A 25,269-nucleotide genomic window follows, 5' to 3' on the forward strand; every position below is an offset into this window, starting at 1 on the left:
TTTTTATCAGCATAATTACTGTTCTATACCAAACTCATTCACTGTCAACAATAAAGGAAAGTGATTTATTCTGAATTCAAGCTGATTAATGTCGCTGGTTTTCACATATCTTTAGTTTCAGTGTTACTGTCAAATGTTGTGTTAGAATTTTAGTTGTATTAAGGATAAGAAAGTTTAAAATAGAGAACTAGTAGAAGCAAGCATTTTTAGTTATTGACAAAACAGTTCAATATTTGAATTTTTTAGCTACACCTAATTGACAAGATACTTCACTCCTGTTACTCAAAACTACAGACCAACATAATTTACAATCACACTTCCCTTATAACATCAGATAATATATAAATGGTATTGAAGTAACTGAAAATTCTGCAAGGAAATAGTAAAACATACCTGTTGAAATTCAACATAATGATATAAAAATACATAAACATACAGTAGAACATCTTAAATATTCTGTGCTGTATGATATAGCACAGAATATGTGTTTGGTGTTTTTTACATATGCTCCATATTTAAAGAATTTAAATATTTGGTTCTTATCATTTCCCATGTTTGTAATCAGTTTAATTGTAATACTTATTTCAATGCATTATAAACCTGTTCTGAAGATATGTAAAAATAGTAATGCTAAATAATCATGCTATTGTGGCAAGAATAGTGTAAATTTACCCTTTTAATTCATAAAGAACAGTTCAAGAAACCAAAAGCATTCATAGGTTAACATTCATAATTTTTGCATATTTGATAGTCTTTAGTGTTAAGTAAAACTATTTTTGTACTGAATGTAATCTGATGCACAAATAATACATATTAGTTTATTATATGCAAGAGAATAGACTGAAATAAGTAAATTATAAACAAATGAAAACATTAAGTTTGTATTACCAATAATCATTTTAGACCAGCAATGTATGGATCTAAACATATTTATTACAATGGTAATTAGAAAGATAAAACTAATTCAGAAGTCATTAATCTTTGTATGTTGTTTCCACTTCACTGGTTGGAAATATACATAAAAAGGGTCACTTTATTGCAGTTTTTTCTTTTTAAAATTTTTAAATGAATCAAAAAATCACATACCCATAGCGGGGCAAGGATAGTGTTTTGAATTTTTATCAATATTCTGGGGCTACATTTTTTTATGATCCGTAACGAATGTTTATTATTCGTTCATAAATATATTTAATTAGAATTTGTGTCAAATGATTCAGTTATTGATAGGTTGTAATGAAACATTAACCTGATTAAATTACAAAAATGCAATTAAACAAGTACGATATCAGCAAACATAACGTAACATGCACTTGTTTAACTAACTGTAAATATTAAATTGGTCCATTGTTTGGCTGAGTCAATGCTTGTATAAAATAACCAATTATTTAGTCTGAAAATAATGAATATTACACTTTCATAGTAACTAAAAAATTTTTGGTGAGGGTGTTGTGTAATTTACGAGGGACATATCTAGGGCGAAAGGCATCATATTGATGCTACATCTGAGTCATTTCCAGTAGAATAGATATATAAAAATATAGTGATTTGAATGCTAATGTTTGTGTCATAATTGCATTTTATTCTCTACTCATATATTAAGAAAAAGTAAAAACAAATTCATCATTACAACAAAAAGAGGTAAAATTTAAAAACTATGGTAGAGCAACACTTTTTTCTTGTTTATTATGATAAAAAACACGATGACCATAACAACTAATGCCAAGATTATTGACATTTGAATGAATTTCATAATTCTAAATAATTACCATTACAATTATTAGTAGGCCTCCAGTTAAAAGAATTGCATATATTTTATTTAGGAATTGCCTTTTTCCTATCTTTGATAAAATAAAATTTTTGTGAAGTCAAACAGTACCACTGGGGTGAAGACAGTCCGAACTTAAAACTTCTTTTTTTTGGAACCTTATCTTTTGTTCAAAGTGCTATCTGAAGTAACCAAAGGATTTGTACCGATTTCATTACCAACTTCATTATCATCCTCATGCTAGACTTATGAAAATTTGTAATTTTGAGTAGCAACTCAGTCAGATTGCTGTATTCCTTATAGACCCCATTTTATTTTATTTAATCTGTTTTTGATCATGTCATGGCACTTTCTGATAGAAATGCTGTTTTCTCCTTCCATACCTTCAATATCTTCCTCATGTTTGTTTAAGGCTGTACAAAGCAAACTTAAACCAACTTACATTGTTGAACCTTTATTTTTTCATACAAATTATATTTACTAGTAACACATATTATATTTACTATACCTAATCTTTATTCTATTAGCCTACATTTAAAGCTTATTTCAGATAATGCAGTTCAATATTAATATATTTTTATGAATGCTAACTCCAATTATTTTCTTAGTTATTTGTCAGTAGTGTATTGATTAAAAAAAAAAAGAAGAAAGAAAGGAAATAAACCGTGCTTATGATTATCTTCACCCTATTTAACATATTTTTATCGTTATTATTTTCTTTCTATTGCTTTTTTTATGATTAAAAACATTTTCATGTTGATAAAAACATACTTGGTTAATACAAAATTAAACACTGCATTTTGTAATGACTGGGAATTTATCAAACTTTAATCATTATATAATATCATACTAAATTTCTTGTGGTTTTTTGTACTCATATTTTATGAGATATATTTTCTGTCATATTTTTTAAAATATTGTGCTGTTATACACCATATAATATTACTAACATCTTTACTAGATAATAACTACTATTTAATATGTACTATTCTTTATTTAAAATAAATTGTGTGTAAAAATAAATATTATTAGGCTATAAATAATAAAGATTGAAATCGTGTAATACAGTATTCTTAAACACAGGGTTGTTGTAGACTTTTAATATTATGTATACATTTTGTATATGGTTGTGTCTACATATGCGTCTGAGTAATATATTGTGACTATATTTTGTAAATGTATATATTTCATTCTGTAATTGTATGAAAATGTTTAAATTTTGTATGAATTATAAAAAAAGTTTGTTAATGAATTATAAAAAAGGTAGTCAAAAATTTTGTTGTAATTTTTTCCTTTAAATGAAATAGATTCTTATTAATAATCCATTATGGTTAAAATGCAGAGTAAAGCATTTAATAGTCTATTAATAAAGAAGAATTTAGATTTTTAATAAATGAAGTAAAAATAGTATAATATCTTTTTTTTTATCATATTTGAATGTATTGGTGCTTTTCATGAATTACACCAAATAGAATTTTGAAATTGTGCTGGATGGCACAATATTACGACCTTTCAACATAATCAGTAAGTTTCATGCAGTTAATGTTAATTTAAATATTTATTTGCTATTTTAGAATGTTCATGAAATGTTTACAGCAATCATAAAATTACAAGCTACATAGAAAATAAAATTACAAATAAAAATTATGACAAACTGGTTTTGCAAACCATCACCATTAAATTAGATTCATCTAGTATAAAAAAAATGGAGTGAGAAAATTCATTGTATGTGTGGTTTTTCATTTCTGGTTCATGTCTAAAGTTTACAGTTAAATTTTAACTCTTTGAGGGGCAAAACAGTATTTCATAAAAAGGCTGTAATGGGCAATCTATGTAGAAAATATCAAATCCACGTAATTCAGTTATTTTGACAAAATAGAGCAGTATTTTTATAATAAAGCTCTAGATTTTATATGTAGAGCTAATTTAAAGTGTTCAGAGAATGTAACCACTGAATCAATTTGTTAGTTAAATTGTAGATTCAAGTCACTTCTTTACTTAATTTGTTCAAATGGAATAGCAGTGGCAGTATTTTGTGAATGGCTAACAACATCACAAGAAAAATCTCTATCTGATTCAGTTATGCCCAGCAGTATACTGTCAGTTTGATTTCGAATCCAAAAAAACTACTTCACTTTCACCATCTGATGGTATGAAATTGTCAGACAAAATGTGGCATAGTTCTTCAATTATGATTTTTTATTTATACATAACTGTTTTTTTAGCAGCGGTTATACAATGAAACCACCAAAATGATTTTTGTTTTCAACAAAATTTGAAGATTGGAAATTTTAAAACCTCAAAATATGAATTATTACCTGTGGTAATTAACATAAAATACAAAGTATCCTGCACTATTAACATCTGACAAAACTACTAACCCACTGTAAACAAGCACAATATATCACTCAAATTCAAAAATGGCTATAAGAATAAACATTAATAGTAATCATATGATATGTTAGCAGCGCTACAAGTGAGACATTTAAGAATTATTGAAGTGTTTACTTGGCAAAGCTGTTGCTGCATGTAGGAAATAATGTCATAAATACAAGTGGTTTCATGGTGTAGCCACCACCCAATATATCTAATTTTGGTGGTTAAAATATCTTGCCTGTCCCTCAAAGAGGAGATATCACGCTATAAATCAATTTTATCACAGATTCTTTCATATTTGCTATCTGCTGTGATCAGTATTTAAGATTTTTTTAGCTTTCCACTACCTTTCTCATGAGTACTTGCTGGTTCTTTCCCTATCTGTCTTTCATCATAATGATTTTCTTGGTTTTATGATAAAAATCACTTTGCTGATAGAACTGAAGCTAGTTTTAATACTTAAAATATCACACGATCTAAAAGTATTTCTCAACATGCCATATTATTAAATAACTTAATAAGCTTAAGTGTTTTAATATATTTTTACCCAAACACTCATATATGGAAAATTGCCATCTTATATGGATAAAAGTTTCAGTTTAAAAGCTGCCTTAATATTCTTTTTAGTGAGTTGTTAGTATGCAAGTCTCATCAAACCCTTCCTTTCTGATTGAAAATGACTTTCTTAACTGACTTATTGAAGTATTTTTTTTTAACTGAGGACAGCCATGAAGTTTGATACTGAAATGTTTTTATTAACATTTAAGTTAGGAGCCACTTTTCACAACCCCTGAAGTGTTTTGAGTAAACAGCATCCTTCAAATTAAGTAGTGGGAAGTAAAAGAATAAAATGCTTTTTTTACCAAATTTGCTAATTCATACCTCTTGTCTCATTTATATTGCTACATTAAGTATTTTCTATCTTTTTAGTGAATATTTTCTTGGGGGCAGGTTCCTGTTTAATATCTTTGCTTGGTTTTCATTACTTTTATCAGTTTGTTCACGTTTAAAAATCCATTTTTTATGTAATAGATGACTTATTTTTCTAAATTTATAACAGAATCTCCATGGTGGAGTGGCCAATCACAATGTTCTCAGCCTTTCTTCCAGATTTGAATACTTGACAGATATGACAGTCTTCATATGCTACAAAATTCCATGTACAAGTTTGAAAACTTCTGTGTAATTTCATTAAAAAAAGAGTTACAGTTGCAAGTTTCAATGATACATTGTTTTTTTTTTTTTTTGGGGGGGGGGGGTTAATATAATCTCATTTAATTGTTTGTCCATAAAAAAATTGCATCCCTACCATTAGTATTTTTATAAATCAAGGAAATATGAAATAGTTAATATTAAATGTTTTCATATTTAACTGTTGTAAGCAAAATTTATGATAAAAGCATTGTTTTAAGTCGAGGTTGTAAAAAGAAAAAGTATATAAAAATTTCATCACGTGAAATTTTTATCCATATTTTATTAATAGATTTTACCAAAAGAAAAAAGAATCAGTCTAGGAAAACATCTCAGGTCTCTGTACCAAAATTTTACATTTATTTAATTATCTTATTCCTTGTTTATATTTTTGATAGATTGGCTTCAAGTACTTTAACATATAAAGTTAATCTATGTGCTATTTTTTTCTATTAAATTTGAGTTAAGAGGGAAATGAATGGTGCATGTGGAGATGGTCTGTGAAACCTTATTTTACCTTGCCCCTTACCCTTTGTTCTGCTCAGTCTATAATCATGAAGTAGCGTGATCTAAAATCTGCACTCAAGTCAAGTTGTTATTGTTGATGTTATCTGTATAATAACTATTTACTTTATATAAAGATTTACTCTACAAATCACTGTGTATTTTATTTGAATGGATTCAATTTTTTAAAATTATTTTTATCATCAATCTAAATTAGTTTTATTATAATACATTATAACATGCATTTATTATTATTGCTGCTTAAGAACCAGCATTTGCTGCAGATTTTTTGTGGTTTTCGCAATGCTCATTCTCTTGTACTCATGACATACTCTCTAATAGTTAAGGCCATGCTTCCCTACATGTACTACTTACAAGAAACTTTGGAATATGGTGAGATTAACTCGCTTGACTTGCTATGCCAGTTTGTTGTAAAACTTGTATAAAAGAACTTATACATATTAAAAATTTAGATAAGATGATAATAGGTAAAATGTAGCTGTAATAAAACTATAGGTAAATAATTCTTAATTACTTCCACTTTTTTAAAAAAAATTATGATTTTTTTTAGCTTATTGGGTCATGATTGTGTTACCAGCAACTTCATTTATACCATTGTAGCAGTATACTTGCTTTGTTAAATATGTTTGAAACAACTTTTGTGCATTAACAAATAGTCATTTGAAGCCTTTAAGTTATTTTTATTTTTAAAATGTCTCATAGCAAAATGTTAGGGTCTTTTCTGTTTTCCCCCACACTGTTTTTTTTTATTTTACATATTATATATTAGTAAGATTGTGTAATAAAACCTATAAATATAATCTAACTAACCAAACTTAACCTACCCTCCCTTTGCTCACTAACCATGATACGCGAGCACAGGTTAAGTTTGGTTAGATTATATTTATAAAATATATAGCCTATAATTATAAATATAAACTCTAACCAAACTTAACCTACGCTCGCTAACCTTGACTAGCAAGCTTAGGTAATTATATATATAATTTCTGCAGACTAATTAGTTTAAACTTCAGCTTTACTAATATTGTAACTTAATCAAAAACAGTATGGGGAAAAATAGAAAAGACCCAAATGTTAACCCAGTTAAATTAGTTTTGTTATTAGTATGCAAAGTTTTGTTATAGTATTCAATTTTGTCTTGCCCTTGGTTGTTCCTAAACAAGTTCTGTTAATTGAAATAAACCAATATGTATTGACTTACATTCAGATTTAGTTAAAAGTAACTATACTTCTATAAAATAGCTTATTAATAAAACTCTTAACTAACTGTTTTTTTGACTAGCAGGATTTAGATGTTTCTTTAACATACTATTATTACAAAAATATTCTGCATATTGTTATACTTAACATGATAATAGATAATATGTTATTATAATTGAGTATGTTTTTCTTATAATTAAGTGCTTGTTAAGTTTCTTTGCATTAATAATTTATTTTTTGTAATTGTGTATAAACATTTTGCAATTTCAATTTCATTGTTTCATTTATAAATACACACACACATATATATGTATATTAAAATAAAGATTTTGATTATTTGAGCACATAGCAGAGAACAGTGTATCAAAATTCAAGATCTGCTACTGTCATTAGCTAGTCTGGGTTTACTATATCATAAATAGTAATAATATATCGTACTCATACACTGCACTTACTATTGTAAAAAATATTATAGGGTGTTTTCTGTCGGTAGCAGAACAGAAATTTAGTCTAATCAGCTTCTGCTTGCTTCTGTTCTGTGTTTCTGAAAAATATCCAGAGTCTCTAACAGTATTAGACACATTACTTATTACTAATTTAACATGTACTGTTTAATTTAATTCGTATACATTTTATTCTGGCAAGCAATTGATGATTAATTGTAATTATGATGAAAAATCTAAAATTACTGTGACGTTTATGACAACCACCATGGTATGTGATAAAGATTAGAATATTGATTTTTTTAATATACTATTTTTTTTTTATACCATTATTTATTAAGTTATCAGTTATTGGTCATTTACCACATATCTTTGTATTTGAGAATCAATAAGTTTTGTTCTGTTATTCTAATTCAAGTGTTCTTCCAAATACAATTGAAAGTAATAACATTTTTGCAATAACTGAAAAGTTTCAAGTAGAAAAAAATTAAGGATAAAAATGCCAAAGCCTAAGTCAAATTTAGAAACTGGTTTCAGAAATTAAATTAAAATTAACAGGTGCAATTTTACTGTGTGTGTTGGCAAGGGTTCTTTTTTTTAACTTACTATTCAAGGGGCTTTAAATCTATACATTCACTCATGTGCATAGATATTGCCAGTACCTATTGCATGGATGTTTTCACTATTATATGTAACAGTTTATAATGTTACAAGTTAAATGTATTTAGATACTTCATCTGTTAATTAAGAAGTTGGAAAGTTGTCATTTACTATAATATAGAATGTTTGTTCACATTTTATGTTTGTATATATAATTATTTTTCTTCAGTATGGATGTGAACTGTTTTTTTTTAATTGTGTGTATTAATTCATGTAATAAATTTTATTATTTTTTATTTTAATTTAGTTTAAATGTAATTGTTAATAGTATAATAACAGTTACATTTAAATAAGTTTATTATTAAAAGTTATATTAAGTTCAATATTTGTTTCTCTTTATTAATAGTAATATTATTATTACAAATAAATATATATAAAGCTTTAAGCTTTTACACTTTTTTCATATTCTATATTTAATTATAAAAGAAGAAATGTGCTTCAGATGTCGATTGAAACAATTTTTTATCTACAGTACTTTAATGTATTATTATTATTATAATAGTGTGAAGTATAATATATTTAACTAAGGAATAAATGAGTACGGCTGTATATGTGTGTATGATTAGTTTATTCATAACAATAATTGTAACAATGCTTTGATTGTGTTGTATATTTTGTCTTTTTAAAATCAGTATAATAAATTTATTTTTTTTATATTATATGGTAAGTTAATAGCAGTGCCCAGATATGCCATAATCATCAATTTTGCCTATACAATCTGCATACTGGTATTAATATCAGGTAATTAAAAATATATGTATTATTTTATTTGTTTATACTTGCCTTTCAACAATTCTACCAGAGTACAGATCTAATTTTTTGTGGTTTCTTATTTTGCTGATTATTGTTTGTATTTATCATATTATTTTTTTTTAATTTTTATTTATCTTTTTCAGTAAATAAAATATTTATGTCTGGGAACAAAGTAATTAGCAGGAACACTTGTAAAAGAATTGTAAATTGCACATAGTATCTTAATATCCTATATTTTCAATCAAACCAATTTTTCTCTGTGCAATTGTCGGATTTATAAATCTATTCTTAGTTTTTCTTTTTTAATTGTGTACAGTTTTTGTGGGTGTTGTAACAAATATTAGGGTAAGTATTGTAACAGATCAAAATTTTCATTACATGATTTTTTTTTGTATTTTTCAATATCTTGAGATCCCCTTAGTCCAAAATTAAAAAAAAATTGATAATAAAATAAAACTAGAGTAGATTTCTTATGCATCAGTATGTTGGCACTTAATATTGCTGGGACAAGTAAATGTATTATCATCAACTTTGGTATGGAGATTTGTGTATATCAGTCATTGATGCAATACACTTCTTAGGAAAACTGGAAAAAGGTATGAGATTAAATGCAGCCAGGAAAGTTTTGCAATCTTGTTTTATAATCACGGTAACCATAATGTATGACTTGTCACATGCATTTTTTTGTTATACGTAGTTTTGTGATACTTTAATATGAATGTTGTTTATTTTCATTTATAACTAATAATATGTTACTGTACATGTAGTATGTTTAATTTTTTAATTATTATAGCATGATTTTTTTTTTTAATTTTTTGTTATAAATTTAACGAAGTCACTGTTACAAAGTGATTAATTTTATTAGAGTAAATATAAGTTTTAAAAAATCCATTAGTTCAGATTATGTCTGTTTGATCTGTTCTGATTTTTACAGATTACTCATTTTATGAGTACTACATATAATACTCTACTGCTTTCTTATTACCAATTTGAATTTTTCTTATTTTGTAAAAAATTCATTGTTGCTCATTACATACCCAAATAAGTTTTATATTAAAACGCTTTCATTTGTTATTATATTAAACAGTTTTCTTCTATTCCTATATTAGGTAGAGTTTCTTATCTCAATTTTGAAATGTTATGATCATGTAAAATTTCTCTCCAAGTTTTATATTTTCCTCAATATTTAAATGTGCAATCATATAATATTATGGAATAATATTTCATAGCATACTGTAGTGTATGTTGTGATAAGGTTAAAACTAATAAGTTTTCACATTTTCAAAAATATGTTGTTTTATTTTGATAAGTTAATTTGATTTTCCTCTATTGTTCAGCTGAAATTTAGTAATGAGTTTTGGTGAAATAAGGATTTTTTTTTATATTTAAAAAATGATTTATATGTAATATTTGCGATAAGTTCAGTAATAATTTTTATTTATTTCATAACATTATATTATAAATTATGATGCACAATTATTTTCACTTACACTTAACACTTAATTTTGTTTATTAACACTTTTCATATTAGATCAGGTTAATTATGCAGTTTTCAGATTGTGTAGGCAATAGGATGATTACTGGTAGTACTTGTTACTTCCATTGTTTTCTTACAGATTAATTAAATTTATTTAATAAAATTTTGTATGTATAATAATTTCAGTTTGCTTTGTGCTTCATGTGCACAACGATTAATTAGTGAAATGAGAATTTATTCCCCCTGTGTGTTGCCATTTGTTATGTATTATGCATATTCACAATAAGAGATCATTTAGTGTTAATATACATGATTGTATATAAATATATTAATTTATATGTATGTATTATAAAATTATATTAACGTGAAAGATATATTGTAGTTAATTTTTTTAATGTAATATGTGTATATAATATAAATGTAATATTAATACTCTTTGTCACTATTACTGTTAATGGATTGCTGAAGATTTTTTGTGGTTTCTTTGTCATTTTTTGTTTTGTAGCTGTTAAAAATGGCCTAAGTCATGTTATTTATTAATATATAGATATATTTGTATAAGTTATATAGAGTGATTACAAGAAAATGCTGTACTACACATGAAAATTTACTGAAGATTTATATATCGAAGTGAACTACAATAATTTAATATGTAATATATTTGAAAGAATTGTTGATCTCATATTCAAGATAATATAGATAAAAGAATATTAGATTTTTGTGATATGGATCATAATATTTTAAAGGTAAGTTTAATTGTTATGCTAATATTGAAATTAGTTTTTAATAATATTAAAAAAAAATAGTGTTTTATTTATGTTAAATATAAAAACTAAAGTGGAAAACTGATACCACCACCAAGTTAATATTGGCAAGAAAATGTTACTAAACCACTGTTTAATCAAGATATATATCATTCAATATATATACTAAACCACTGTTTAATCAAGATATATATCATTCAATATATATATATGTATATGTATAATTATTTTTCAATATAATTATTGAAGAATATAAACAAGCAAATTGCAAATATAAATGGTTATAGCAATGATTTCATTAATAAATTACATAGAAATAAACAATTATATGTGCGAAAAAATGAAACATTTAAAATTGCAAATAATAATTATAATGATATATAAACTGATAGAACTGACATCAAAGTATCATAATATTTCAATAAGAAATATCGCTCAATGTCATGCCACATGGTATGGGATAGAGATTTTAATAGTAAATGACAAAGAACTACAGGTGGATATTTTTATGTGTAATTTATAATTTTAACTGCTGACGATGAAGTATTGACTTTGAAAGTGCTACATTTGGTAAGCATCTCTTACCTTTTAATGCACTAGTTGCTAGTTTTTATTTTATAATTTTATTATTGATTAAATTATAATAATTCAATGCAGGGGAGAAAAATGGTTGGTAAAATGAACATTTTAAATTCTACTAATATAAATCACCTAGTACAGACTATTGAGATAAGACATTTCTTAACTAATACTTTCACTGGAATCCCATATCCTGAGCCATGATTGAATTAATTATTCTTAAATTGCACATTAAAATAAAAATATTAAAAATTAACAATATACTGTGTCATTAAAATAAAGCCATGCACTTAATGTTTGACACCGTATATTGCTTATTTTTATATTTTTATTTTAACGTGCAATTTAATAAAATGAATTTAATCATGGCTGAGGGTGCGGGATCCTGTAAAAGTAATATGATAAAATTAAGGTAAGAAATGTGATCACAATAGCCTGTAGTAGTTGGTTTATATTAGGAGAATATAATGCAACAGTACAAAGAAATAATATGATCTTAAAAAGATTAATTTCAACAAATAAATATATATATATATATATGTGTATATTAGGTGTCCAAGAAAGAACTCGGCAATTTTAAATTAAATTTACTTTATTACATTTAGAATTACAAATGAATACGTTGTATTACATGAAAGTACAAAATGTGTAAAGATTTTTCTTACCTCAGTGTTACTCAAAATTTCAAAATTAGCACTGTTCACAGCCCTCCAAATGTCATACCAATAATCCACCTCATTCCATATTGCTTTCACAGTTGCTGTTATTCTTTGGTGCAGGTGAGATCAAGTAACTGGACTTTTTCTTGGTATATGATGTGTTTTATGTAACCCCAAAAGAAGAAATCCATTGGCATTAAATCAGGACTTCATGGTGGCCATGTGATGTGAGCTTCTCTGCCTATTGATCTTTTGGGTACCTGTTGTTGAACGCAGCCCTCACAACTTGTGCATTATTTGGAAAGATTCTATCCTGTTGAAAAATTAGGCCCTCCATATTTTCAATCTGCAGATTCACAAATTTCTCTAACATGTCTGAGTACACTTTGCCCGTAATAGTCTGCTCACAGAAAAAAAGACCCAAAAATTTGATTATGCATGATACCACACCAGACATTCATTTTTGGACAGTTTTCGGTGAATTCCACTGATTTGTGTGGATTTTCTGAGCTCCATATTCAACAGTTATGGCGATTAATAACTCTATGATCATGAAATGTTGTCTCATCAGAAAATGAAATATCCTGTAGGTAGTTTTTATCAGCAGAAATGAAGTCGAACATGGTTGAACTCTTTGTGACTTATCGTTAAATTTAATTTTATAAAGTAGCTGCAGTTTATAAGCATGAAGTTTCAATTGCTTGCAAAAAACATCAACATCATGGACAGTGTTTTTAGGAATGTTTAGTTTACTCTACAAACTAATTGTTGTGGACTTTGTTTCAAGATTACACAAAACACTATTGAGTGCTGCAAAATAAACCATATTAATAAACAGCAATTCATTGTGACTCACTCTCACAATAATAAAAATTGATAATCTTTATTAAAAAAAACCACCATAAATATGGAAATTTACATAAACATGTAGAAAAAATACAGTGAAGGACTGTGAACATTAAATAAATACATTTAAAACCAGAGTACAGTGTTCAGCTGTTGTCTCTAGTGAAGACAGTAAGTATATGTTTTATGCATAGTTTTCCATTGTTCTTAATGTTTACTTTAAAGAAAGAAAATTGAAACTCCCAACAACAATGCAGAAAGGAGCTGGTTTAATATGGTATAAAACTTTTTTCCTTTTTTTTAAATTTGTAACTTCTCAAAAACAAACTTTTCCTTTTGTCACAATCTGTTTGGCTATAATATAATTTTCATTACTCTTCAGACTAATTTTCTATGCCTGTAAGAATATAAACATTTTACATCGGCACTAGACATAGACTAATCTTTTTATTTGGAAGACATCTTTATTACTATAATAGAATATTTTTTTTATTATTGTGGCATATATATGTTTTATAAACATACATATGATATAATAATAAATAATTACATTAATAGTAATGAGGAATTAGGAGGTCTGCCAATACTCTTTAAGCATTTCAACCCCGGTTTGGGCATTTTGCTAGTGCCACTAGATCAAAAAACTTGTTGGACCCTTAAAGGTCCTTGCATTCCTAGTACGGAGCCAGTGAGCATCAAGTCAAAAAAAAAAAAAAATACTGACATCAGGAAGGAAGAAATCAAAATAAGGATTAAGGGTGAGTATTAAGTAAGGAGTGAAGTATTCAAGAAGCTCCATCCCTTTCCTTAAAGAAGTGCTAAATGGTTGCTTCCAGGGTGAATGCATGTCTGCCTCGTTCATAATTCCTTGGAAGATTTAGGTATGTTTAACCATGAAGAGAACAGCAAATTACTGTTAAGTAATTTTGCTTTAATCTATTCAGGTGTATGCTTCACAATTGCTTTCCCTCAAAGTATTAAAGAATAATGAAGGAAGCTATTGGTTTTTCTTAAAAAAAAAACAATAGCTTTTTTTTAAGAAATCTGTGCCCTGTCCCTAAAATTGTGGCTTATAGAATTATCCAACTGAACTTACAAGATGTGGCAGACCTCCAGTATTATTAGTGAGTGTTTTCTTTCTAGATTTTTGCCATTTCACATTCTTCAGTAAAACAATAAACTTATCTCAAGCAAGAAATCTTTGATTGAGAAAAGATTTATTAAATTTGGAACCTGTGGCAACTGAACAAAAACTGTTTTTGATAATTCTGATTATTTAAAAAAAAAATTATATTTAATTTCATTGTTCATCATAAAAACTATTTCTTACGTTTTTCATCATTCATAATGCGAAATTATCAATAACATTGATAAACACACTATTTATTATGATAAAATTCTGCAGTTTGTAACTGTCGCACAAAAATATGTATATAGATATATATAAATATGTATAGCTGTGGGTTTTTTAATTCATTAAAAAACTTTATTTGATGATCATTTCATATTTGTTATGTTATATGTTCATTATATTTAAAAAACCTTTATTCCACTTAGTTGCGCGTTTAATTTTTCTTTTCCTTTTTGTTGTTTTAGGGGATGTTTGATAACGTCTTCCTGCTGCTGGCATTATGAACTACCAATCAATTTCTTTTATGTTTAATTATGTTATTTATGAATTTAGTATGTGATGGTTAAGCTGATTTATTTGATGAATGTAAGTTTTAATCCAGTTAAAAGAGTTAATTAGTTTATTAATGAGTAAAAATAGTAGTTATTATTAATTGTGTATTTAAATTATTATTATTACTGTTACGGAACATAATAATTGTTAATAAATAAATGTGTTGATACTCGTATATTCTTTTTTAAAATGTTAGATGTATTAAAAATTTTTTAAGGTGATTAAAGATATGTATTATGTTTACTAAACAGGGCCTAATTTCATTAAAAGTGTAATTAATTGAACTATAAGTAATACAGAATTAACTGAAAAAAATTTCTGCTGTTCTTTTTTCTGAAAATACATTTTCTTTTGCTTTATGAATTTTTTTTTACATTCTCCTTTCATACTTTATAAATTATTTAAAAAATACATGTTCAGTTATTGTTTACAATATAATGGAAAAGTATACATTAAATATGATTTTAATTTTAAAATTATGTATGTCTAAAATTTTTATGTTGTTCTGAAACGGTAATAAAAAAGAAGTTTATTCTGTTGCCTTAATTAATGATATGGTTCTGTAATTTTTTTTAGCTATAGGAGAATGATAAGAATTTCAGTATCGATTTATATACATAGGCCTTATATAAAAGGAAAAAATAATTAGTATCTAGAAAATTATTGGTTTATTCTTAAATTTTTGAGATTAGAAATTAAGTTTATCTCTGGTGCTGTATTTGTATAAGGTTTTACAATATTTCTTCTAATTATTCCTTTCAAACCAGCATATGTTTTTATTACTAAGTGTACTGCATGATTATTGCATTGAATTGTTTGTACCACATTCAATCTGCAGACTGAAAGATTAGAATCTTCTGGAAGGTTTGTTTCCTTTATCAGAAATTTTAATATAATTTTGCAGTAACAGTATTAATTTTTTATACATTATTATGTAACTGGGTTTATTATTTTTTCACTAAATGTATTCGTTAATAATAGCCTACACATTTTTCAGGTTAGAAGGTGTTATTTTTTTATTTTTTTTTTGGGGAGGGCGAAAAAACACCCAGGTTATCATTGCCCGGGATGATAGAATCTACCTACAGATACATATTCCAAATAGAATCTATAGCCTCTCCTCACAGAAGAATGAGAGATCTGTTTCTGTGCTGGACTTTTTTTACACAATTTTATTTACAACAGTACAATTAGTTTTTTAGAACAGGAACCACTCGAGAAAATTTAGGTGCTGAAATTTCAATGTTTCTATTTTTTAGATATATAATTTTACAAGTAGCCTCATTTGGCTAGTTGGTCTTGTGTAGTCTCATATTTACTATTCCTTGAGGAACTGTTATAAAATCATCTATGATGATCCTTCATAAAGTTTTCAAATTAAATTTATATAGGTAAATAAACCATTACTAATTAATTAAGTTTAAATTGAACTCATAATCATTACCTTTAATAGACAATTATATTTATTATTTTTCTCTTGAATTACCATCCTAACCAGAGATTTTCATAATTCTTTCAATAGGATATATATTTGATGTTAAGTTTTATAACAGAAAGTTGCAATGTTCTACTTGTAATTAATTGCAGCAGTCGGCCATACTGGTAGACTGTGAAATAAAATAGGTGCAAACTTAAAAACTTTTATATTTTTATAAAAACTGATATTTTTTAAAATTTTTATTTCTTTAGTTAATGAAAAATAAAATAGCTGAACATGTATAACCACTGAGATACTAAATTTATTTAAAATTAATTTTACTTTGAGATTAAAGTAGAATAGCTCAACAATTAGCTTAAATGTTGTAGGTAATATGTTTAAAACCAGTTTTAAATACTAATAGTTGAATATTCAAAACTGTTTACAACCATTGATTAATATAAATGTTTATTTTTTTTTTTATGAAAACCTATTATTCATTAGTGAAATATAATTTCTGAGTTTTTACTTTATTTTCATTATTATTTTGAAAGGATTTAAAATAAATTTTTAATTATATTTTGAACATAAAAATACAATAAATATTATATCAGTCATAAAAAATACCATCAATAATTTTTTTTTTATTGTTATTCCAAACTTGTAAAAATGTTAATAATTGAAAATTATATTGTGAAATTTAATGAATAATAACAATATTGAGAAAATATTGTAATGTTAACAAGGTTGTAAAAGTATTGTTGTGATGTTTAGAAATGTTATATATATAGTGTTAATAAATTTAATAATCTTGTATATAAATGTAAAAGTTTGTCTGTTTGTTTGCAACAGTATCACACTAGAACCTACTGACCGATTGCTTTCAAATTTTCAGGATACATTTACATTACAGAATGTTTTAAACTAGATCAAGGCCCTTAGCCCCTTTGGGGGTTATGATATTAAAACTATACGTTAAAGAAAAATTAAATTAATCATTATATTTTTGTTTCCTTGGGGACAGAAGAATAATGAAGTAAAATGTTTAGTATTCTCACAACCATTAGGATAATTTCATGTTGGGGATCCAGAGGATGGAGCACCACTGGATGGTCAGGCAAGCGATACGAGCCCTGATCTATTAGTATTGTTATTAGTTAAAACAGATTATTGCTGCACTGTTTTTATGCCTGTAAAAAAAGGATAACTATTTGACTCTGTGTTATTACAGTTTTTTTATATTTCTCACGAATCTTTACTAATTATTTGTTTCGGTAACATGTTGAAGTTGTTAATGAATAAATGCAATTTTGTTGCATGAAATTATATAAATTTTATATGTTTATTATTTATTTTATATGCCTGTCTCCAATAGATGATCACTTAAATTTAGTGTATGACAATTTTCGAGGTACTAAATATAAAAATGTACTGCCAATTTTATTAAAAGGATTTTGGAAGTTAACATAAAATTGAATAGGTAATTAGAAAAAACCATTCTGGCTAAAGGGTTACAACTTTTATAAATAAAGAAACCAAGGTTTAAATGAAAAAAGAAAAGTTTACATTTATTTAACATAATATTTTTTCATATCTCTATTGAAATAGAATCAGCAAAGAAAATAATCACTTAAAATGCCTCATACCTCAGTATAGTTTACTTACTTTTACCCTCAGCAATGTGCGAGTTGTTCATTCCTCTGCATGGAGGGAACACATCTGGAGTTGCGGAGTTCAGCCCTCCGCATTCCAGTTGCTGAGTATCTTGCTTCTCAGTGTTATTTTAGTCTATCCCTTCTACAACCTCCATTATTACTGAATATATCTTTTCTTACATACACCAGAACAATTTCAAGTTTTCATTTTAACTCTCGTATTCACATTTCATTTACTATCCTTCAACAATGCCCCAAAGACCATTTCAACACCACATCTCATCCTTTCTACCTTCACACAAAGCAGCTGTTTAACATCTTGATTGCAGTAGGTCCTTTCCATAAGTTTTTTGGCCTTGCTTTTCACACCATCTTTTTTATCAACTTCTATGCATTCCTCATCTTGCAGAAACATTACTCTCAAATATCTGAACACAGCAGCTTTCTTAACATCTAGGTTAGCAAATTACATCTTAGCAGCAGAATAATTAATTATATTCTACTAAAATTCAAAATAATTAAAATAATAAATTATCATTAATATTATTATTATTATTATTTAATAATTATTAAAAATTTATTTTCTTTTTTTTAACTTTTCATTTTATCCATTATCTTAAATACTTTAACAGAATCTCTGCTTTATCAGTTTGATGTAAAAGTTTTTATGTCAACTTTTAATCAAAAAATTTGACATAAATAAAATATAACAAAAAATTAATACCACAGAGGTATATCTTTGCTGACTTGTTATTTTGATAATCGAGATAATAAACATAATATATCTCGCTATACCTTTATGTTTTTTTTTAATGCATATTTATTATAAAAAAATTAATATCTAACAAAATTTTTTATATCATTGCCTCCTATTTTTCCAAGTCCTTATTGCTGCTCCACAGGCATTCTGTAGATTCTGTATATTTAAGTTAAGCTCTACAAATGTTTTTAATTTTTCAATACATAGTTACAATATATCATACTTCCTGCTTGAATAACATATTTAATTATATTTTTGGAACTTTCTGTTATTCAAGCACTACTTGGATTACTACTGCATTATGATGAGTAAGTACATTTTATCCTGGTCTTGATAGATCTTGCCGATCCATGATCTGTGAAAAGCCTACCTCCCTGTCTTTTGCCATCTCCTTCCAGTCCTCACCAAAATCCCTCCTAATACTATCTCCATCTAGCACTTCCTCTTCTATGTCACCCCTCTTCTCTGTGCCTCATAACCGTGAAAATTATGCTGTCCTTCTCTGCTCTGAACACATGACTCATTCATCTTGGCTAATTAATCTGCACCACCCTCACAATTTCATTTCATCGAACTCCCTATTCATCCTCACCCTCCATTCCACTCTCCACTTGAAAAATTCTTCTCAACACTATTCTCAAATACAAGTACCCTATTTTTACGTTTCATTAATGGCTACTGTGAAGAATAATGAAGAAGGTTTCATATTCAGGTGTACTGTTACAGGCATACACATGTTATATAAAGATTCAATGTGAATTGTTCAGCAAATACTGATATGCTGAACAATGTTCAATGCATTTACATACAACATGTAAATGTTCAGCACAATGAAAATTTATCTTCTTGTTTTTGGTGGGAGAGGTTAATGGTATAATTGAAGTATCTTAGTTACAGGTTGGGAAATTTAAGCAAATATATGTAAAAAAAGCTGTAGTTCAAGAAATGTATTTTAAAAATTAAAACGATTAAATAATGATAAATGTAAGACTTTATTGTTATTTTTTAGGTAGAATTCAGTCAGGTTATTTTTTTAGAAACAAAAATTATTTATATTATATTACGAAAATGACAATAAATTGTAATTTCATTTTTGTTGTTTTGTAATATAAATTAATTATTTGGCTTAATTTTGTTTTTATAGTAGTATTAAAATTAGAATAATATTGTTCGGCTAATCATGCAACTGGCAATTTTTCTGAAATTAATTACAAACATAACATTTGAACGGTTTACAAAGTTACTGCAGAGCAATGCACACTGTTGCCAAGTTTTAACATGTTGCTAGAGTCAGTTATTTATTATATGAAATCATATCTTACTGTAGTGTTTTTGATTATGCATTAGATTTTATTATTGGTTAGTTAAGTTAGTTGTTGCTTATGTTTTATTTCATGTTAATAATTTGTTTTATCTCTGAAGAAAAATTATATTAAGTTTGTAATTCCGTATTGTAATTAGTAATGTTTTAAAGTACTAAGTTTGTAGACTTGATTCTGTAGTAACACTGGTCCTGTTCATGAGAACTGTCAGTATAATTCTAATTTGAACGTTATTGTAAAACATTTGAATAGCTTATTTGTGTGCAGTACATGTATGTGAAAGTAACTAACTATTTTTTATTTATTTTATTTTAATATTTATATTTAAATAATGAATGTTCTAAATAATTATATAGATAATTAATTAGAACTAATTTTAGTTTTTGGCACAGATCAGAGTATATAATTATACAACTCTGAACACTAAAAATCTTTCCACTGTTATTTTATATATTCAAAAAAATAATTTACAGGTGAATTTACAAATCCTTAAATGACCATGTTTATGTGTTTCCATTTTAAGAAATTAATATGAAACAGTAACAATTTTATCTTTAAAGGCTGGAACAAATAAGTATACCAGCAGTTTTTTCATATTTAAAAAAAAATATTTTAACAGTTTATTCTTTTAATGAAAGAAAAAACAGAGAAATGCGGAACTTCTAATTCAATATTTTTGAAAAGTCAGTATGTGTAAACTTACATAATATTACCATTTTTTTTATTGTCTTTAAACTTTTTAGTGACAATGATAATGAAAGTGAAAATGATTGTAACAGAAAGTGGTAATGATAGTAAGAAAATATTACAGTAAAGAAGACAATTTTTTCAGAGTGGTTGTTTTATTATAAAATGCCCAGTTTAGTTATAAGTTTTATGACTTACCAGAAAGTCAGTGGCCTTAGCCATGTTAAAAACAACAGTTCTGCTATAAACTAGTTACTTTGTTTCAGGAATGTTATAAAAACATAAAAATCCTACTTAAGCCCAGGATTCTTAAAAAATAGCATTAAAATCAAAATAAAACTATTAAAGAAAAAAGAACATTGATGATTCTTGTTAATTTATCTTGATGTTTATATTATTCTTTTGTTTTACCTTCTTTATTACAAAACAAACATTATTTTCCTATTCTACTTAATTTATTACATATTTGTGCCAAATAATTATGATATATATATATATATATATATCTAATGAATGCTTATTGATTTCTTTTTTTCATAAGTTTTCTTTTAAATAAAAAAAGTATACATTTATAGAAATACATGGAAACTAATCCGCACATACTTGTATTTATTTTATATATAGTATCTAATTATTACATATAAAGTAGTTCATTAAAAAAATAACATGCATTTAACTACAGTCATTCCTTTTATTGACTGAAATTATTTAGGAGATATTCTTACTTTGTCATTAAATGGCATTATTTTGTAACACATATATTTTATTTTTATTACTATTGTTGTTATTATTACATTAATATGGTTATACTATTATTGTCACTTATAATCAAATATTTTTATTTTATATATATAATATTATTTAATTAGTTAATATTATTTTCAATAAAAATATTATTACTTGTGTTATTAAATGTTATAAATGTATTGCTGACAGCAAGTTTACATTTTATTATTATCTGTACAAATATTAAAAATGTTTAAATATATTTATAATAATTTCTTTTCTTTTAAGGATCAATTCATGTAAGTTTTATTTTTAATTCAGTGTTTGTAGTTAAAAATATAAAATTGATTATTTGCTTAACAAAATATTTTGCAATTTATTTTAAAATGCTTTCTTGAATAAAATATTTTAAATACATTTGTCTGTGGATTGTTTTTTTTATTTAATTTTCAGTCCGTAAGTGTGAGATAATCAAAGAATTATAAGATTAGTCATATTATGAGGGTAATTCAACAATTAAACAGACAAAATAGCTGTGCAACAAAAATGGTTTATTAAATAAATACAATTTTTTGTCTACTTTTCCACATAATCCCCACCAGCTTCTCTGAACTTGTCCCATCTTTTTATTAGTCTTATCCTTCTCAGCAAAGAATTACCTTAATCTTGAAGCCAGTTTTGTACTTTTTTCTTTATCTCTTTCATGTCGTTGAACTTGATACCATGCTAGCTTCTTTTATCAGACCAAACACATAAAAATCTGAAGGGGTAAGGTCAGGGCTGTAAGGAGGATGAGATAGGAGCTCCCAACCCACTTTACCAATAGTTTCCAGCATCAGTTGTGCCTTATGAGATCAAGCATTGTCTGGAAGAAGCACGCCTTTCCTTTGCCCGGACATTTCCTCTTCAATGCAGGTTTGACTTTGTTCTCAATCATGGCTGAGTATAGGCTGTTGATAGTGTATTGCTCCTCTAAATCACACAAAATCAGACCATGGACACTCCAAAAGATGGTTAAAATGATCTTATCAACCAGTGGTTGCATTTTGAATTTCTTACGGACTGGCATTTCAGGGCTTTTTCTCTGCATGCCTTGATGCTTGGACTCTGGCTCAAAATGATGTATCAAAGTTTCATCACAGGTTAAAATCCTGTCCAAAAATGCATCACCATTATTGAAACAAGTTCGGTGTAAATGTGAAATTTCTTGGCTTTGTGATGAACAGTGATAGAATGAGTTGTGCCAACACTTACCCGACATTTTTCAGCAATTTGACCAACTGTAAGTCGTTGGTCTTCTTGGATAAGTAAATCAATCTGAGAATCTAATGCCGAGGTCAATACTGTTACTGGATGCCTAGAGCGGCGCTTGTCGGTCACACTTTTAAACTTTCCCACCCACGCGTAAAAAAGGCTGCACAGTTCATGCAGCTGCTGCCATTGTTCATCGAGAGAATATCTCTGATGGTTGTACACTTTCTGAAGGTAAAAACCAGTTCACAGAACACTATTCTTAAAAAGTACTTTATTCGAGCAGATATGCCACCATAACTAAGACGTTAGAGGTTGTGTTTATGTAAATATTAATTGAATAGCTGACTAGCACTCTTCGCAAGGTGGCCAATTTACATTTACAAAAGTTTCAATTGCCTGCAGTAAGCGTTTCTTTCACTAAAAATGTTTGTCTGTTTAATTATTAAATGACCCTAAAATAAAAAAGATACCTTATTTTGCCCCATTCCTGGTCCCTGAAATAGTATTTTATTCACACACATGCTGTCAAAATGACCCCTGATGTAAGTTCTTGTGTTTTGCCAGTTAAGCTCTATTTATATTGTAACAAGACCTGAGTAACGTTTTCCTGCCAATTAAGAAGAAAGTGGTAGAAAATATAATAATGGGAGTAATCCAGAAAGGTGCTAAAAGAGACCCTTTCACTAAAGCTAACAGGTCCGTTTAACATCATCCTTTGTAATACTGCATGCTGACACACCTAAACAAGTGTTGTTCCGTGAGAAGGTTACCAGACCAGGGTAGGAATCTCATGGGAAAATGTGAGGGCAGACGATCATTCTCACTCACGAGTTGGGTATGATCCTACAGGTATAGGGGATATAAATACTCTGGGGAAGACCAGTTGACGGTCAGTCTGAGAGCGAGTTTGAAGCAAGAGTATTCTGTGGAGGTCAGTGAAGAAGGGATTTCTAGTGCGTACACATTCAACGTGATTAAAACGACATTACAAGTAATTCCAGTGTGGACAGTACATGAAAACAAGAAATGGTTCAGTGAGTTACTGTTAGACTATAAGTGAAAGAAATAATGTACTAAATTTCATTCATAAACTGTTAAGGGAGTTTTATTTGTGAACAGCAAAGGTATTTGCAGTGGAAGAACTTTATACTTGTCTTACCTATTATACTAATGTTGTTAATAAAAGACTAGTGGTTAAATGTGTTAAGACTAGCGATCATACTAGTGTCTTTTGATAATGAGACTCAATTATATTTAACTACCTGTAAATAAATTGTGAGGATTAATTTAAATTCTGTTTCGTACATGATCACTGTTTTTTATTATTATTTTGGTTATGATTACTATAATTACCACTCTATTATTTTTTCCTGTTGTAATTATTATTATTTTCTGATTATTATTTATTATTATATATTTATAAATCTTTTGTAATTAACTATACACAAAGAACTAGTACATTTATTAGAGTTTGATTATCTGTGAAATAGATGTCTTAAATACATTTGATACTGTCAGTGCCACAATGTTCTTCATGCATTGAAAATTTATTTAAGTGTGTATAGTTTTTATTATTTATGAAGTTTAGTGTGGAATTTGTTTGTATATTTAGGCTTTTTCTTCCACTTTTTTGTGCTTTAGTGTTATTTTTTATAAATAGATGATTTTTCTTGGTTAGAAAAAAATAGTTTTTTGGTCTTATCAAAAGAATTACTTACATAAATTACATTCTCATAATTATGTAATAAATTGGTAAAATTAGAGAATTTTAAGGAAAATGGAGTGGAAGGGCCTAAGTTTACCTACCAGCCCATTCAAATTGGTTATTTGTCCATCAATTCTCCACTCCCATTGTACGAATGCTCTGAGAAAAACTATTATTTAAGCAATCTCTATGATTCACACTTAATATTCTATATATTGCCAAATACCCTTTAGCTTTATGAGAAAGTCACTGGAGGCCAAATCCAGCAAGTTATAGGTTGGGGGAATCAAACAGTAACCATGGAGTAAACAAAAGACTTATGTTTTTGTAAGCTGTGTATGTATAGAAGCGTTGTTACAAAAAACCAAATTGCCCATATTCCATACCTTGGGTTGATGTTTCTCTGCTCTACTTTGTTTATAATGAGATCACTTATGCATCAATGTTGAATTATCCCAAAAATGCATGTCACAGGTCTGCATGTATGCAGCTATTGAAGTCATTGGGCACACATGTTTATTGTGCCTATGTATATGTTTTTTAATAGGACACACTTTTGGGATTTTTTTAAATGGTCATTAAAAATTCTTAATGCATAAGAGCATCTGCTTTTTTAGGATAAAAACTGAGAAGAATGCAGAGTTTTAAATATTAAGGAAGTATAAATGAAGAAACTGTAAAATTATAAGAAAACAGGGAAGAGAAGTCTGATGATCAACAGAGATAAAATAATGAATATAAAAGTTACATTTATGCACTAAATTTGACTCTGAGTAATAAAAGATTTAATTACATTACTAAAAATTTAAATTGTGTCTTTG

General features: G+C 27.0%; 1 long non-coding RNA gene across 2 annotated transcripts; it reads left to right on the forward strand.

Annotated features, from left to right (window-relative positions):
- The first annotated feature begins 8,698 nt into the window (after positions 1-8,698).
- Positions 8,699-21,888, forward strand: LOC142329849 (uncharacterized). Of its 2 annotated transcripts, none has more exons than XR_012757601.1 (3): positions 8,699-9,258; positions 10,896-11,136; positions 14,835-15,237. It is a non-coding gene; the product is annotated as an uncharacterized LOC142329849 (long non-coding RNA). The 2 variants fall into 2 exon arrangements; XR_012757602.1 differs by lacking the exon at positions 8,699-9,258 and adding an exon at positions 17,235-21,888 and having other exon boundaries at positions 10,098-11,136; positions 14,835-14,955.
- The last annotated feature ends 3,381 nt before the right edge of the window (positions 21,889-25,269 follow it).

Source organism: Lycorma delicatula, chromosome 9 (assembly GCF_047948215.1).
Source record: "Lycorma delicatula isolate Av1 chromosome 9, ASM4794821v1, whole genome shotgun sequence".
NCBI classification, from domain to species: Eukaryota; Metazoa; Arthropoda; class Insecta; order Hemiptera; family Fulgoridae; genus Lycorma; species Lycorma delicatula.